This window comes from Falco rusticolus, chromosome 14, assembly GCF_015220075.1.
Source record: "Falco rusticolus isolate bFalRus1 chromosome 14, bFalRus1.pri, whole genome shotgun sequence".
Lineage (NCBI taxonomy): Eukaryota > Metazoa > Chordata > Aves > Falconiformes > Falconidae > Falco > Falco rusticolus.
In genome coordinates this window covers 21,855,656-21,870,810 of record NC_051200.1, presented here as the reverse complement: position 1 = coordinate 21,870,810, position 15,155 = coordinate 21,855,656, and positions in this window count along the sequence as shown.

Here is a 15,155-nt window from a genome sequence, read left to right as displayed (position 1 = left end):
GCCTTGGCAGTGTTAACAGTCACTGTCATAACTGGAAAATAAAAAAAGACAACTCATCTTCATGCTTTGCATACTGAGAGCTGAATCATCCTAAATCGATGTCGTTGAAACATTAAGTATAAACTCATTTTTAGCATATATTTATAGCATCTACTTATGACTAGGCTTTCTGTTAAGTGCTGTTTCAGAGTTCTTCCTGCTGTCGCTGTCAGGATGCCATCCTTTCTGCTGGCTGCCTCTTCTCGGGATGCTTCAAGGTACCCGACCAAGTGCCAGTAGCTCTCTGGAGAAGGAGTCAGGTCCTTGACACTCAGCTTCTCCACATAATGCGCCTCTGTTCACCTACCCCTTCGTACAGCCATGAAAATTCTTTATTTTGTGCCAGGAACTCAGATTAACTGGGCAATCTGTAGACTTTGTTCTTCCTCATCCTCTAAAGTTCTCGAGCTGCTAATGAGAATTTAATTGATTTATTTTTAAATTGCTCACCATGATAGCTCTTGGTTTTTTTAAGGCAGGTCCATTGATCAGCTCATCACTAGCAGGGATGCAAGGTGCCACCTCACCAAGCTGCAAACCCCAGTTCTAGTGCCTTTCCAATAGTAACAGCTCTCCCACATTCTGAGCCTTACACCGAAGCTTTGAAGTTACAGTGCTGGTGCTTCCTGTGAGAGAGACAGTGCAAAACTGCAGTTCTCAAAATAAATTGCCAGCTAGGGAAAGAGCATGCTGATACTCATTATCCTTGGAGGTAATGTTTCTCCCACCTGTCTTCAGAATTGAGAATTGCAAACTCATCTTCTTATGCATGATGGGAATGCAAAGAAAAAAACACAGTTGATGTTTTATAATATGCCCTGAAAAGCGCATATCAGTCTTTCTGAGCTAAACAGAATTTTATGTCAAGGGAAAACAGCACCGTAAAGATTGTATAGCACCATGTCCTGGTGCATTCTAGTGCTAACAGTTATATATTTCTTAATTAATATGGTGTGTGTCTGTGGCACCTTGTGGTCAGCGCCTTGCTGGATCACCCTACTCATGATTTGCTTTTATTTGAGCTTGGGGGTGGCAACACATGAAGCTGCACCACCGCAATAGGCAGGATTATTCTTTTGGGGCTTATCTAGAGCTGATGGCAATTCCTACAGTAACTCAAATGGGCCTTCAAGTTGAAAGCCTGGAATAGAAAATGTGCCCGAAGTAAGCTCATCCACCTCTGGCCTGTGTCCTTCCCATGCCATTCCAACCAGAAGCCTCACCACACGCTGTTTGCTTCAGTGCTTATAAATGCACGACCTTGCAGCTCAACACTCTGAAGTGCTCCGTGTTGCGCCCTCCTCACAGCTCAGATGGATCCAGGCATCAACAAGAAAGAGGCGCGTTAGTAACCACCCAGCTATTTGTTAGGTGTGTGTTGCAGAGTACAGGTACGCAGGCTACGGCATCCCGCGTTCGGGTCAAGTACAAACAGAGCATGAGTCACACCCAAAACATTAGTTACACTGTTGTGTAACTCTTCCCTTGGCTGGGCTCCATCGGCACGGTCGTGGCTGTGTATTTACTGCTCTGCAGTGGCTCCCAAGCCTCTTCCCATGTCACCGGTTCCCTGGCACCTCAGCTCCCTGTCGTTAACATTTTCCCAGTTGCTTTATTATTCCCTGAGGTTGCTATAAGGACTGTGATCCATACCTCTTCCCACTTCTCCCGGGTTTTTCCCTCTAAGGAGTCATCTGTCTGGTGAGTAATGCCCATCCTCAAGCATAGCTTTCATTCCCCAGGAGCTTCATTTCCACAGAACACTGCAGCCACACGCAGACCTTGCCGCTCGGTGACTCATCGCTTTCTGGATCCTCTGCATCCAAGAAGCAGCGTGCTGGGGGATGACAGTAAATCTCCTAGTGAAAGCAAGATTTTATGGGTCTGCTTATTCATCTTTCTCCAAAGCAGAGCTCCATTATGTAAATGCCAACAGAAGCAGTGGCACCGCGTAGTGATGAAGAATGTACTAACTGGTGTGGTACTCTTCACAAATGAACAACTGAGGTATTCAGAAGCAGAGGCGCTTGAAGGAAGAAGCTGGTTTCTTTCCATATTGCTCTTGGAAAAAAGATAAGTAAATTAAAGCCTTTAATGAATTTTAGGAGTAGAAACCGGTAATACTCAAATACCAGCACTTGCAGCCATTTGGTGTTGCAGACAACTCTCAGCACCTAAGAATAACCCATTGTTCAGATTTTTGCCTCTTTCCAGTTCACCCAGGGCTGTACTAGCGCTTGCACTGGGGACACTTTCCATACCTTGGCCACAGGCAGCCCGTACCTCCTCTGCAAAGTGATCCATTGCATCCTGTCACTGTAGTTGTGAGCAGATGCAAGCTGGCAGAGGTTACCCCTGTTTAATTTGACAACAAAATTAACTTAACTTCCCTATAGTCAGCTTGTAACGCCTGTTACATGCGGTTCTCTCTTCTTGTGTTTAGCATTATACTGTCCCAATGAGTCAAATTCTGACTTCTGCTTTAACATAGCGTGAAAATATGATTGTATTTTCTCACAACCAGCAGAAATGTACAGATGCAAATTGAAAAAACAGAAAGTTCAGAGTGGAATCATGCAGGTGTGCTGAGTTGTACCTGAATGGTACCTTCCCTTTTCAGTAAATGTAGATGGGAATGCCTATGTCTGAATCCATTTGGATTTAAACACTAGAGCAACTTAAGGGTTTTCAACTTTTTTAATATTTTCCATGAACATTTCTGTGTACATCCTGCTCATCTTGGGCATTTCATATGCAGTTAAATGGTAAACAAGGATAGTAATCGTTTCAGAAATTAAATCCAAGGTTTTGTTTAACTGATACAAAATAAGTGCCGTTTAGAAGGAATTAGTTGCCTTGTACTCTGCAGTTGTAAGCAAATACAGATATTGAGAAGTTAAGGTTTACTTTGAGATGATCTCTAAATGCAGAAACCTCAAATTTCAATGTTTCTGTCATAGCGTATTTATTCAGAAAAAACATATGAGGTGCAAAATGCTTAGCAATAATTACAACCATGGGTTTTGCTTGAGTGCATAGAGTCCTGTGCGCAAATCGACATCCTGCAAATTTCCAGGTTTCCACTCCTTCATACATTTTTCTCCCTTGATAAGAGCTGTTAAATAATAATTAAATAGCTGGTAGATACTATACAAGATCTGCTCTGGGTTTTTTGCTGTTTTTAAAAATTTAGAATTTCCCTGCTGCATCGTACCTGTCTTTCCTCTAGATGGTGCCGGACGCCCACGAGTTGGGTGTAACACTATCCCATATGGAAGGCTCCTGAGAAACAGTCAGGACGCCACCGTCCTTTGTTTCTGAATTCTGTCTTATAATAGTTCATCTAAGTTGATAGATTATTTGACCTGCATGATGCAAATACAATGCTTCTTCCTTTTGCGAATCTTAAAATCCATTTACTAGAGCCTAAAATGTCACCTGCCTGGAACAGTATCTGTTACTCCGTGGACCGATCCATGTCTCATATTTCTTGTGGCAGCCATTAACATGTTAGCTGTTGATCGGCTAGACGGTATGTACATCACCGCTGCAACTGGGGGAACGTATTCTTTGCCAAGTTTTCAAATAAATTCATTCTCTGTGAATATTAGGTAAACATTCCTCTGTGTCTGTATGTTACATAGAAGCGCAGAATTTCAAATATGGATGAAATGCATATGAAGATGGGCAACAGTGATGTGTGTACCTATGTGCTCATAGCTCTGTAAGCAGAAGGACCAGGTAAATAATGTCAGTATTCCAGTATATATTCAGCATCACTGAATTTCAACATTATGCTTGAAAGTACCTGTAACCCCACAAGTTTTACAAGCAGGAAAATGACTGTTGGTTGTAAGTGACAAGGTAGTTTTTGTTATTGTTGGTATTACAATTGCGGGCGGCTACATCCTTATTTACGGGACCGATTCTGACCCTGTGTCCCCAGGAGCCCCGTGGCTGGGATTGAGCCCCCTGTCCCCAACCTTTTCCAGCCGCCTAGGGAACCCTCTTTTTTGAGATGGCTGTGGCTGCTGCCAGGCTGGGGGACACCATGCACCAAGGGGCTCTCGCCCCAGAAATACCACCTGATATCTCCTGGTGAGGGTAATTCAGCAACTCCAAACCTTGCTGAATTTTTTTAAATAGTGCTTTGATGTTTGGTTTGTGATTTGGGGTGGTTTTATAGGGCCCAACCCTGCATTTTTGACTTCTGGAAGCACCTGGGAGCCTTACAGCCTGGGCACGCAGTGTCCGACTGCAACTGGGAATTCATCGCCCTCTCCCTGCATAGCTGGACGTGCAAATTTTACTGGAACTCCTTCAGCTAAGTATATAATTTAAATAGAATTATGTCCCTGTGTATCCCATACCCTTTCGCTGTTGTGAGCATGTTTTAGTTCTGTTTGTCAGTTTTACAAAAATACTAGCTATTTTGTGAAGGAGCAGGCTGGGTTTTTAAAAGTGCTACTTCTATTGAAATAAAAAGAACTTTTAAATCTTTTTGAGATATTTTTTATATTTATTAGGATCTATAACATTGTAAATAAGCTCATGAATACTTTTTAAATACAGTCTTATAAGAAATAGAAATGAAATATTAATTACTGCATGAGGTGATGCATTAGAAAACCATCTTGTATAAGTTTACCTACAGGAGTGTATTTATAAAGAACTTTATAAGTCACTAATAAAACTAATGCTTCAGTTTGATGATGAGGAAAATGAAACGGGCTCTGTGAGTCATGCACTTAGAGCAAGATGACAAAACCAAAACCAAATCAAGGAGAAGTATCCCCCTTCGCCATGCTCTTTAGGCACCCCTGTCATATTCTCTTTCACCTCTTCCAGACAAGAAAGCCCCACAGGGTGATATCTGCAAACCACTACTCCCTCCCCTTGTGTTTTTCCACCTTTTCTGGGTATCCATCCTGCGAAGCGAGGGCTGAAGCACGTGGGCTCAGCATGGGCTCATGCAGTACCATAACAACACTTGCTTTTATTTATTCTGTGTCCTCTCTAATAATTCCTTATGGTCTGTTTGCCTTCCGACTGCCTCTGAGCGCTGTGCCGAGCTCCACGAAAATGTCAGCACAGCAATGCCAAGCTCTTCTCAGCCAGCGCTCATAGGTCAGAGCCCGTTCCTGTGGCTTTGTGGTGATTTGTATGATTTTGCATCCAACAAAATTTAGTTTCATTTGTTGTCATAGTCTTTAAATCTCAGGCCTGATTTAGACAAGGGGTTTCAAACTAGGGTTGTCTGATGGTTTCATCTTTGAGCACTTTTCTGCCTCATTTTGAGCACAAAATGCTGTCCCATACAGGGATTTGGTTCCTGTTATTTTTATTTATTCGGTTTAAAGCCTCTTCTAGTGTCTTCAGTTTAGGATGATGACTTCTCTTATCCCTCATAAAGAAAGGCTTTCACGTGGAAGCCTTGATAAATTCCTCTGTAGTGACCTGTGACCCACGTACTTGATTTAGTGCTCATACTTCCATCACTCAGCGGACATATATGTTCTCCTGTAGCCTTCCGGCTTCTTATCTTTGGCAAAACTCTTTCCTCTGATATCCTCAGGAGTTCAGTTTTCAGAATCGCCCTTTTTTCATTTTTTTTTTTTGGCATTAACTTACTAGGGCTTGAGATACAGCCTTCTGGAATACGTGGAGATGAGTTACATTCTCAGAAGGTCCCTTAAAGCCTTTCTTGATAGAAGGACTAACTTAATTTAATCTCTGGTGAAGTGTTTTTCAACACCTGCAAGTACTTGCCCTTTTGGCTGTTCCCTTCGTTTCTTCTTAACTAATAAAATAATTTTTCTTTAGAGTTTGTGAAGTCCCTGAGTTCTCTCTGGCTGAGTGCTGGGCTGGTACCTGATGGAAAATAACACACAAGGCCCGTAGATGTGAGGCGAAGCTGTGAAGGGAAATGGTGGCCATAAGCACAGAATTCTTTCATCGGTCTTTATTTTCCCAAGGTGTTTCATCCTTATCGCTGGATTATAATGAGATAAGCGTGGAAGGCGATTGCAAAGACTGCAGAGGTGAAAAAAAAGCATCTTCTGTTTATTCTTCAAATTCTCTATTAAGTCTCAAGGATCCTGCCATTTTCCTGTTGAGGATCCTCTTCTCTCCATGTGTTCTCTGATGTCTGTCTGGACACCTTTCTCTCTCCTGTTTCTGTGGCAGTCTGGTAGATCTCAATCTCTTAATTTTTTCCCCCTTTCTTTGCTCCTTACTCCTGTTTGGGTAACTTCATTTGCTACAGGTAACATCTTTCAGACCCTGACCTTTCTTCCAACCCCTTCTTCCCATCCTGACTTTGTTGCTGCTGCCTATGGACCATATCAGCCCACCATGTCCTTGCATTTGTGTTTTTTGTCTTTGCTATGATTCTTTCCAAGATGCTTCTAAAACAGCCAAGGAACACTTCCTTGGAAGATACGGTGCACCCTTGAATGGGGCGTCAATAAATCCCATCGAGGGCGATGCTGACCTCTTGGCACAGGTTTTTATTCACTGCTAGCTGAGTGCGTCAGGTTCAAGCAAACAGCAGAGAAATGCTGGGAGCTGAGCACCGGCAGAGGGGTGTAAGGGGGACAAGGGCAGGTGAGATGCTTCGATACTCTTTAAGGAGTCTCATCTTGTCTTTCTTATGAGCATGTGGAAAAACAACCCGCGCTGCAGCACTCCCTCTCTGTTGGGTGAAGAAAGCAACAGGACAAAACCTCTTGCTGGAACTTTCCTCCTGCAGCACTTTCATCCCACCCACCCCGAGGGCAGCCCGCGTGAGCCGCGGTCGTGCTTGGGGAGCCAGGAGGACCCATCCTGCTGCATCAGCACCGTCCCAGGGGGGCGCAGGGACCCCAAGCTGGGACTTTGCTTTGTTCCCTGCGGCCCCACCCACCTTCCCAGCCATAAATGAGATTTTTTTTCCATCTGCGAAAGTCTCCTACTTGTGGTTTAATATTAATTTTGGCAGTTTGCACCCAGACTCTGAGCTACCTTATCCAGGAATCAGCATGGCAGCCCTGAGGTCCGGCCCCATCTGATGTGTTAGAGTTTGTTTTCTTTGACAATATGGATTTAATGAAGAGGCTGCCCAGCACTGGGAACCATTTCCCTCAAATAGCTGCAAAATAAATGATGGGACGTTTTCCAGCGCAGTGCTGCAACCATCCAAAATACCACTATAAAAGTCACAGACGCAAACCAGTGTGACTGCATTAAGCAAGGCTTAGGGGGATTATCGAATTAAATTGGTTGCCCCTTCCACCCTTCCCCCAAAGACATTAGAAATCTAAATACAAATAAGGGTGTTAAAACAAGACAATGGGCTTTGCTAAAACCTATAAAAGCAAAGAAACTCATTGTTAAGCCTGTTGCTTTTTTCTGGAGTGCTATTGTGTTTAGGCAGAGTGTTGTGTTGCAGAGGGTTTCTGTCGGGGAGCTGGAGAGCCGTGGGTAATCTTATGAACCGCAGAAACTGCCGCGGCTCTAATGCTCCTGGAATGGCTCTGCTTCGGTAATTCCCTCTGCGAAAGAGAGATGCATCAGAACTGCGTAGGGCACCAGACCGCGATGCCACCACCGCATCGTTCTGCCCAACTTTGGCACTCGTTATTTACTGCCCACTATTCCCAGCTCCATCCTTTTCCCAAGGACAGCAGCGTCATGTGCCTCCTGCTTGTTTCAGGGAGTTTGTGCAATGAAAGCTTTGCTTTAATCTGTGCTGGATTTATCCAGATGCATCAATCTCTGGAAGGCTTACGTGGGTCTCAGGTCTTCTATGTGCATGTAGCCTTGATTTGTTAATCTGGAAACGGTTTATTCAAAAATAATAAAAAAAAAAAAAAAAGCAGAAGAAAACCTTTAAAACTGCTTTGCTTGAGCTGCTTTCAACTGTGCAGTGGTTGCCCCCTGTAATGCAGCTGGCACCCATGTAATAAGTTTAGGTGCCTCGTGCCTGCTTTAATTAAATGAATTACAGCAAAAAAAGCATTTCCAATTTAAATGTTGTAATATCATAATGATACCATTTGTTTAAATATTTAATATATAAATATACAGAATAAATATTAATTTACAATACATTTACAGAACCCGTTTCACCCAAATGACCACAATAATATTTCCTTACCAGGGAATTCCTTTTCTTTGTATCTTTCTTGGCATCATTACAGACCCTCATATTTGAAGTCTTTATTGCAGCACAGCTCTCTTCGTAATAAATTAAGTACATTAGGCTTGGGGTAAAGAAATGAGATACCTGGGTAGCAACAAACAGGATTTACAGAGATTTTAATCTCTTTGGGGCAAACATGGTTTTGTTTGTGCCCATGTCAGAGCCTGGAGGAGGTCCGCTGAGCACAACGGCACCACAGCCAGACGAGTGTTGTTAGTAAGTGCTAATTAGTAAAGCCACCGGGCCACCGGGTCGTCTTTGACTCTAAGTCTTACTGGAAGGGCTGGGGAGAAAGGATAAGAACTGAGCAGAGAGAATATTTTTTTTGGTCCGAGTTGTGCCCTGGCCCCAGCCATCCTCGCCCCATGTGACTCTCCTCTCCAAGTGTCTGGGGTCCCATGTGTGTCCCCCCGCCTTTGCAGGGGGCCGTGATGCTTCACCCTGCAGACTGGAGCTGAAGTTTCAAGGTATTTTGCACCACTGTGGGAAGCAGCAGTCCGGGAAGGGGCTTGGGATGCTGACCGTTTGTGACAAGTCTAGTGGCTACCAAAACAGTAGCGGTTCAAAACCTGAATGATATTACTATGGCAACAAAATAACTCAAAATAAAATGTGCATTGGAAAGCAAACTTACATGCTCAGGGAACAGATAAAGAAAGATACTATATTTTTCGATGCTGGTTTTTTGGCTTCCTGAACTCTTGCCCTATTACCAGACGCTGATGCAGATACAAAAAAAATAATTCAATTTCCAACGGCAATGAAATGAAACTGAGCAGAACCAAATCTCCAGTGCTACAAGAAATTCCCCAAGGGATGCCACCAGTGTTATGAACTGTGTTAGTTTATAACCACCCAGTGCCTGAACTGCCCTTAACTTTATGTTAAAGGGGTGAGCGAGGTCCCACCTCGGCTCAGCTGCATCGCACAGCCGGACTGGGCACAAGTCACAGGCATCTCTGGAGGAGCAGAGCACTGCCTCGGCAGGTTCAGCACACACAAGCTGTTTCTGTGGGATGTGGTTAATGTCCTTAGCTCATTACCGCACAATTAACAAGAATAGTGTGTTGTTCTGGGCTGAAATAAAGCCAGAACGAGAGGAAACCCATTAATGAGGTGGGACCCCATCGCTCTGCGGCTGCCTGAGGGGGCTGGAGCCGGGGGGTCGGTCTCTTCCCCCAGGGAACCAGCGACAGGACAAGAGGGAACGGCCCCAGGCTGTGCCAGGGGAGGGTCAGGGGGGATCTCAGGAGAAATTCCTTCGCGGAAAGGGTGGCCGGGCAGGGGGACAGGCTGCCCAGGGACCCGGTGCTGGCACCGTCCCCGGGGGGGCTCAAAACCCCCACAGGCACGGTGCTTGGGGACACGGCTCAGCGGTGGGCTTGGCAGCGCTGGGTTAGGGGCTGGGCTGGGTGGCCTTAAAGGTCTTTTCCAACCTGAAGGATTCTGTGATCTGCACAGGCCTTTGTACCTTCCTTTTCCTTCCAGGCTGAGGAAGATCCCTTTCCTTGCTGATGTGGATTATTTTCAATTAAGATGGAATAAAGGAAATCCCTATTTTAAAAAAAAAAAAAATGAACACAAGAGTGTATCTGAGCACATTCTTTTTCATCTTTAAATGACATTTTCTTTCACACAGGGAAGGATAATATCTACTTCCATCTAGCGATGCTAGACACAGATCTTTATTTTTGCTCTTTCCCTCACCTGAGGCTTTAAGGAGGTGATGGAGCAGTGACAGTGTCACAGTGGGAGGGAAGGACTTTCCACTGCTCCGGTGCTGGGCTGAGCCCCAGGGTCCCATCACAGGCAGGACAGAGCCACCACCCCCTCCTTGGATGCTGTGATGATGTGATGGGGCTGTAGTCCCTGACAGATGATGTGCAGAAGGTGTTGGGCTTTGACGAGCAGCAGATGGACAAAGCAAACTTGCCTTCTCCAGTGAACTTCGCCAGTTAGGCAGAAAGCCAAAATTAAATGAAGTTTCTATCATTTCATATTTAATTTCAATGGATTAAATGCAGCACATGGACATTCATGAAACAATTGGGTTACCCATGTTTTCTTGGATAGAGTTAAAACATCTCAAAAAACTCTCTGAGAAACTGATAAGAGTACAGAGGCTCATCAGCACAGATCTTTGTAATGATGGAGAGGGAACAGGGACAGATGTGCCAATCCAAGAGCCATAATTACTGCAGCACCTCAAAATGCAGGTACCTGAGCACGCTGGGTGACAGCCGCAGCAAACAAGGAAGATGGGAGTGGGAGGCAGATACTGGTGCTGCAGGAACCAGCGTTTTCCTGTTCAGAGGATGCACAAACTCATGGCCACATCCAGCAGCATTGCCTCGTTGCATCATCTTAACTCTGGGGTGGAGAGAGTTATTTCTGAGAAATCATGTGAAATCATGACCCCCCTGGTGAGAGTCGTGGCCCCACCAGGGAGATGCTGAGGCAGCTGGTGCTGAGGACGTGCGGCTGGTGGAGGCTGGTGTCCTGCTCCCCAAAGGCCATCAAGCAGCCTGTGGTACGTTAAATTCAACTCGTATGACAGGGTAGGCTTGGCTGTTTTACAAATAGTAGGTCTGCAGTTTGTATGACACAGTGTAACTCTTCCAAACCCAAAAGACCCGCACTGAGGTCCCATCGTGGTGTCGGCTGAACCCTGGCTTTGTGCCCATGTGTCTAGGGGCCAGCGCGTGGTGGGGGTTTGGTGCCGTCATGGCTCGGGGGAGGTCGATCTTACTTGTGCAGAGCATGTACAAACCCAACTTGGCAAAGGTACCTGATAAGTCAGGGAACAGAAAAGAGCAGATGGAAGGTTTTTGTGCAAACGCAGTGTTTCCAGCCCCAGAGTACAACCAAGAGGCATGCTGCTCTTCTCTTTGGTCATTTACAGCTTGCTTTGGTTGGATACCCAGAACAAACACCTTCACCTGCTGGAAACATCTCTACCACCACAGCATCACCGCAATGTCACCTCAGCACCACGACAATGTCACCACAGCATCACTGCAGCATCACCAGAACATCACCTCAGCACCACTACAGCATCACTGCAGCATCACCACAATGTCACCACACCATCACCACTACAGCATCACTGCAGCATCACCACAGCATCATTGCAATGTCACCACAGCATCACTGCAGCGTCATCGCAACGGCACCGCAGCGGCACCGCAGTGGCTCTCTCCGTGCCCATTGCATTTCTTCTCCCTTGACCGAGGAGCACGTCGCACCAACTTTGGTGATTTTCTCTGTCACCTCTTTAGTAAGATATGCTCTGTGTATGTACGATATACCCTGTGTATTTATATGTAAATCTGTGTTCAGTTCTTACTTTGATTATCAGAATGCTGCATAACATGCTGTCAGAAACCGTTCAAAAGACACAGCACACTCACTGCTTCTCCCTTCACTCCTGGGCCAACTATCCTGTCAAAAAATAAATCAGTTTGCTTTGATGGTATTTGTTCTTGATAAATCCACACTGGCTGCTTTTTTATCATTTTATGAATCTCCAGAATCTCTCAGAGTTGACTGTTTATTATTTTTTCCCCACTGCCTTCCCAGGTATCAGTTAGGCTGGCTGCTCTGTAATTCCCCGCTCCTTGTTTTTGAAGACGGGTGCTGTGTCCGTCCGTCTGAGCCCCTGGGACCCCCCTGTCCCTTTGGGCTGTTGGGGATGATCACCCACAGTGATGTCTGTGTCCGGGCGGCGATGCTTGCGGCCACCCGTGCCCCTCAGCCCACCCGTCGGGTGAAGGTGTTGCAGCTGCACCTCCCGATTTGCCCTCATGTTTTGCAGTTTCTACTCCAGCTGAGATTTTCACCGCCCTCGTGGGACATCTCCCATCCCAGCCTGGGAAGTCTCCCCTGCATTCCTCCTGGAACGCAGCCGGCACATGTTTCCCTGTGTCTCCACAGGCCTCCAGGCCGCCCGTGCGCCTGCAGCGCTTGCCCAGCTGGGCTGGTGGCTGCTGGCAGACAGGTGGCACGGCCGGTCCCTCCGCAGAGGGGACCCCCTTGCTGCCCCCACTGTGTCCCTTCGCCGTGCAAGCCAGCAGGTCCTGCGGGACAGATGCTGCACGAGGTCTGACACCCCAAGCGTGACGTCCCTCAGTGAGCATCTCTGCTCAGCATCCCTTCCAGAGCCCATGCTCCCCCCAAGCATTCCCCCAGCCCCCCGGGCTCTGCCTCTCCTCTGCAGCCCCCCGAGGCAGAGGGGCTCCCTGGCTGTGCTGGGCTCCAGCCAAGCCCGACCCCGACCCTGGGGTGAGCCAGTCCCACAGAGAGACCCAACTGCTCTTTTACGCCTTTCCCAGAGGAAAGGTGAGCAGCAGAAGCACCATGCTCAACAAAAAATGAATATAATTGTTAGGAATTTAGTGGGGAACTGCCTCTGATCTCTAAACCCAAAAAGGGGATGATTAAGCTAATTGCTGTCCTGGCGTTGCTGGTGCAACTGCAAGAAGACAGGAGAGCCAGGAGCAAGTTGTGGGCTGGCAGCCGAGCTCTGCCTCAGTTTTCTGGGTCTTATCTGTTTGGATTTTAAAAAAAATAACCTTGTGCACATAACAATTAAAGGCAGGGTTTTTTTTCATGTAAAGAGGGAAAAGAAATCAGTGACTTAGACTTCCAATGCATTTTATACCCATTTCGTAATAGTGTGAGGCTAGCACCGCTTTCATGTTTAGCATTAGCCTTAAATTGTGCTTGAAATTTGGAGTTAAATCCCTTTGTATAGTAAATAGGCTTAGTGCGGTGGTGCCAATCATGCTGCTGCCCCCCTCCTTTTTTTTCTTTTTTTTTTTTTTTTGTGGGGGTGGCTATTTTTCAGGAAAAGAAAGAGCACACTCATCTGATGTAATTTACTAAGATTCCCTACTCTAATAACTGAAATAAATCGAGCTATTAAAACCCTCATTAGGAACAGATGTAGGCTGCTTTGGGGACAGCGAGGAGCTGCCACTGGCTCCCCACATCTGCCGTACCACGCTCAGCCCCAGCCCTCGCTGCCACTGCCCGACAGCTCTGCCTTTATACTCTGGTATTAAAAATTCAGGAAAAAATCACCATTAAAGACAGAGGTTAATACGCATTTACTGTGGAGCAGGAAAACCTCATAGTTGCTGATAACTAAAAGTTATTTCAACAGAGGTGAGGTCCAGAGCACCAACACCTGAAGATCGAGGCAATGAGTGGGGGCTGATCATTGCTAAATATTTTTCATGGACATTGTGTCTCTCTCAAACAGTCCCAAACGCCGTTTCCATGTTTGTTCCCTCCAGCCAGGTTTGGTTTGCCATCATTTCCATATTAAACAGGAGCAACGGGTGGAAATTCAGTGGTTTATCTGGGAACACCAGACTCTGCCAGGCTCTTTCCATCCCACAGGCATCCCAGCCGGGTTGGGACTGTGATGGTTAGTCACAGTGCTGCTGGTGAGGTGTTCCCAAGCTCTCTCATAATCCTGGTTGCTTTTTAGCCTAGAGTGAGTAACTTTGGCCGTCTGTCAGGGGAACGTCAGTGGGAAGGTGCCGTGGTGCAGGTAGGGCTGCGTGCTGTGCCGTGCCGTGCCGTGCCGTGCCGCGCCGAGCTGGAGCAGCGCCGCAGCTCCTTGGCAGGTCAAACCCTGGCAGTAAGCAGGAGTTGTCCCGTCGGGCTCCTCTCCTGCTTGTCAAAGGCAGAGAGCACATATGGGGTAAAACACAAGGCCACGGGAAAGCACAGCACCCCTGGCTTTGCCCTGCAGCAAGCCTTGACTGATCCCATATAAAAAAGAAATACAAGCTATCCGGTGTTTCAGCTAGGAAGCAGAGATCTGGCGACATTTGGTTTTGAGACCCCCTAGGTCACACGCTGAAGGAGGTGGATGTTGCTCTGAAAATCAGACTTATCCCCAGGGACTTCCGAAATGATTCAGCTGGGGAGGGTTACCCGGTGCTCCAGTGGGTGATGGGAGATCCCAGAGCCGGAGCTATTTTAAGCCAAGCAGAAAGGCAGCTGGCGTTACGCAAAGCCCAACTGTTCTGGGTGTGCTGGGGACAGAGCGTCGACGTGCAGGCGCGTAAATAAGTGCTGAAGGCTCTGCAGAGCCATGGGGTTCCCATTTGTCTGGCAAAGTTCAGCCCGTTCATAAAAACCAAGGAAACCCCAGCATATCCCGGCAGGAATCGCTCGCAGATGCGGCTGCGTAAGCAAGTCTGGGCTTCTAGTTTTTGCCGTGATGAGCTGCCACAAAAAATTAAATACACTTAAAATAATAAAGCACTTCCACGATGCTCTGCTGCTCCACTTGGCTCCTCCCAGCGGGGAATAAGGAGACCCCGGCTGTCACCTCTCCCTCTCCAAACAGCCATCGCTCTTCCTCGCTTCCCTGTTGCTCTCCCAAAGCAAACCCAGCTCCTTGGGCAGAGCTTGCTGTGATCCTTCTCCTTCCTCACAGCCCCTTCCCCATCCTCTGCAGGGCTGGGTGGTGCAGGATGAGGCCCATCGCCCTGAACACCCAGGAGATTCCCACCCCCCGGGTGCTTGCCAGGGCAGCCCAGCTCCTGCCCTTTGAGTGCTCGGCGTGAGCCCCGGCTGTGAGCATCTCCCAGCGCCCGGCCGCAACGCTGGGGGAACCAGCACTGACCCAGAGCTTTGGGATTTTTCTCAGCTGGTGTTCAGGTCTCTTGAACAAGTCCTCCCCTTTTCCCCCTCTGCTCAGTCCAGCCCCAAGGTGGGGGGGTGGCAGGGACGGAGGGGCTGCTGCGTGGCAGGGCAGCCACCCAGGGCTGCAGCCGCCCGTGCAGCCATGAGGGTTGGTGCTGGTCGGCTCCCCGCCGCTCTGCGATGCCCAGGTTCCTCGAGCGAGCTCCAGGCTCTTTTAGAAAGTTTTTTCCAAATGAGTTGATTTGATTTCTCAGGATTTCTCCCGGCTGGC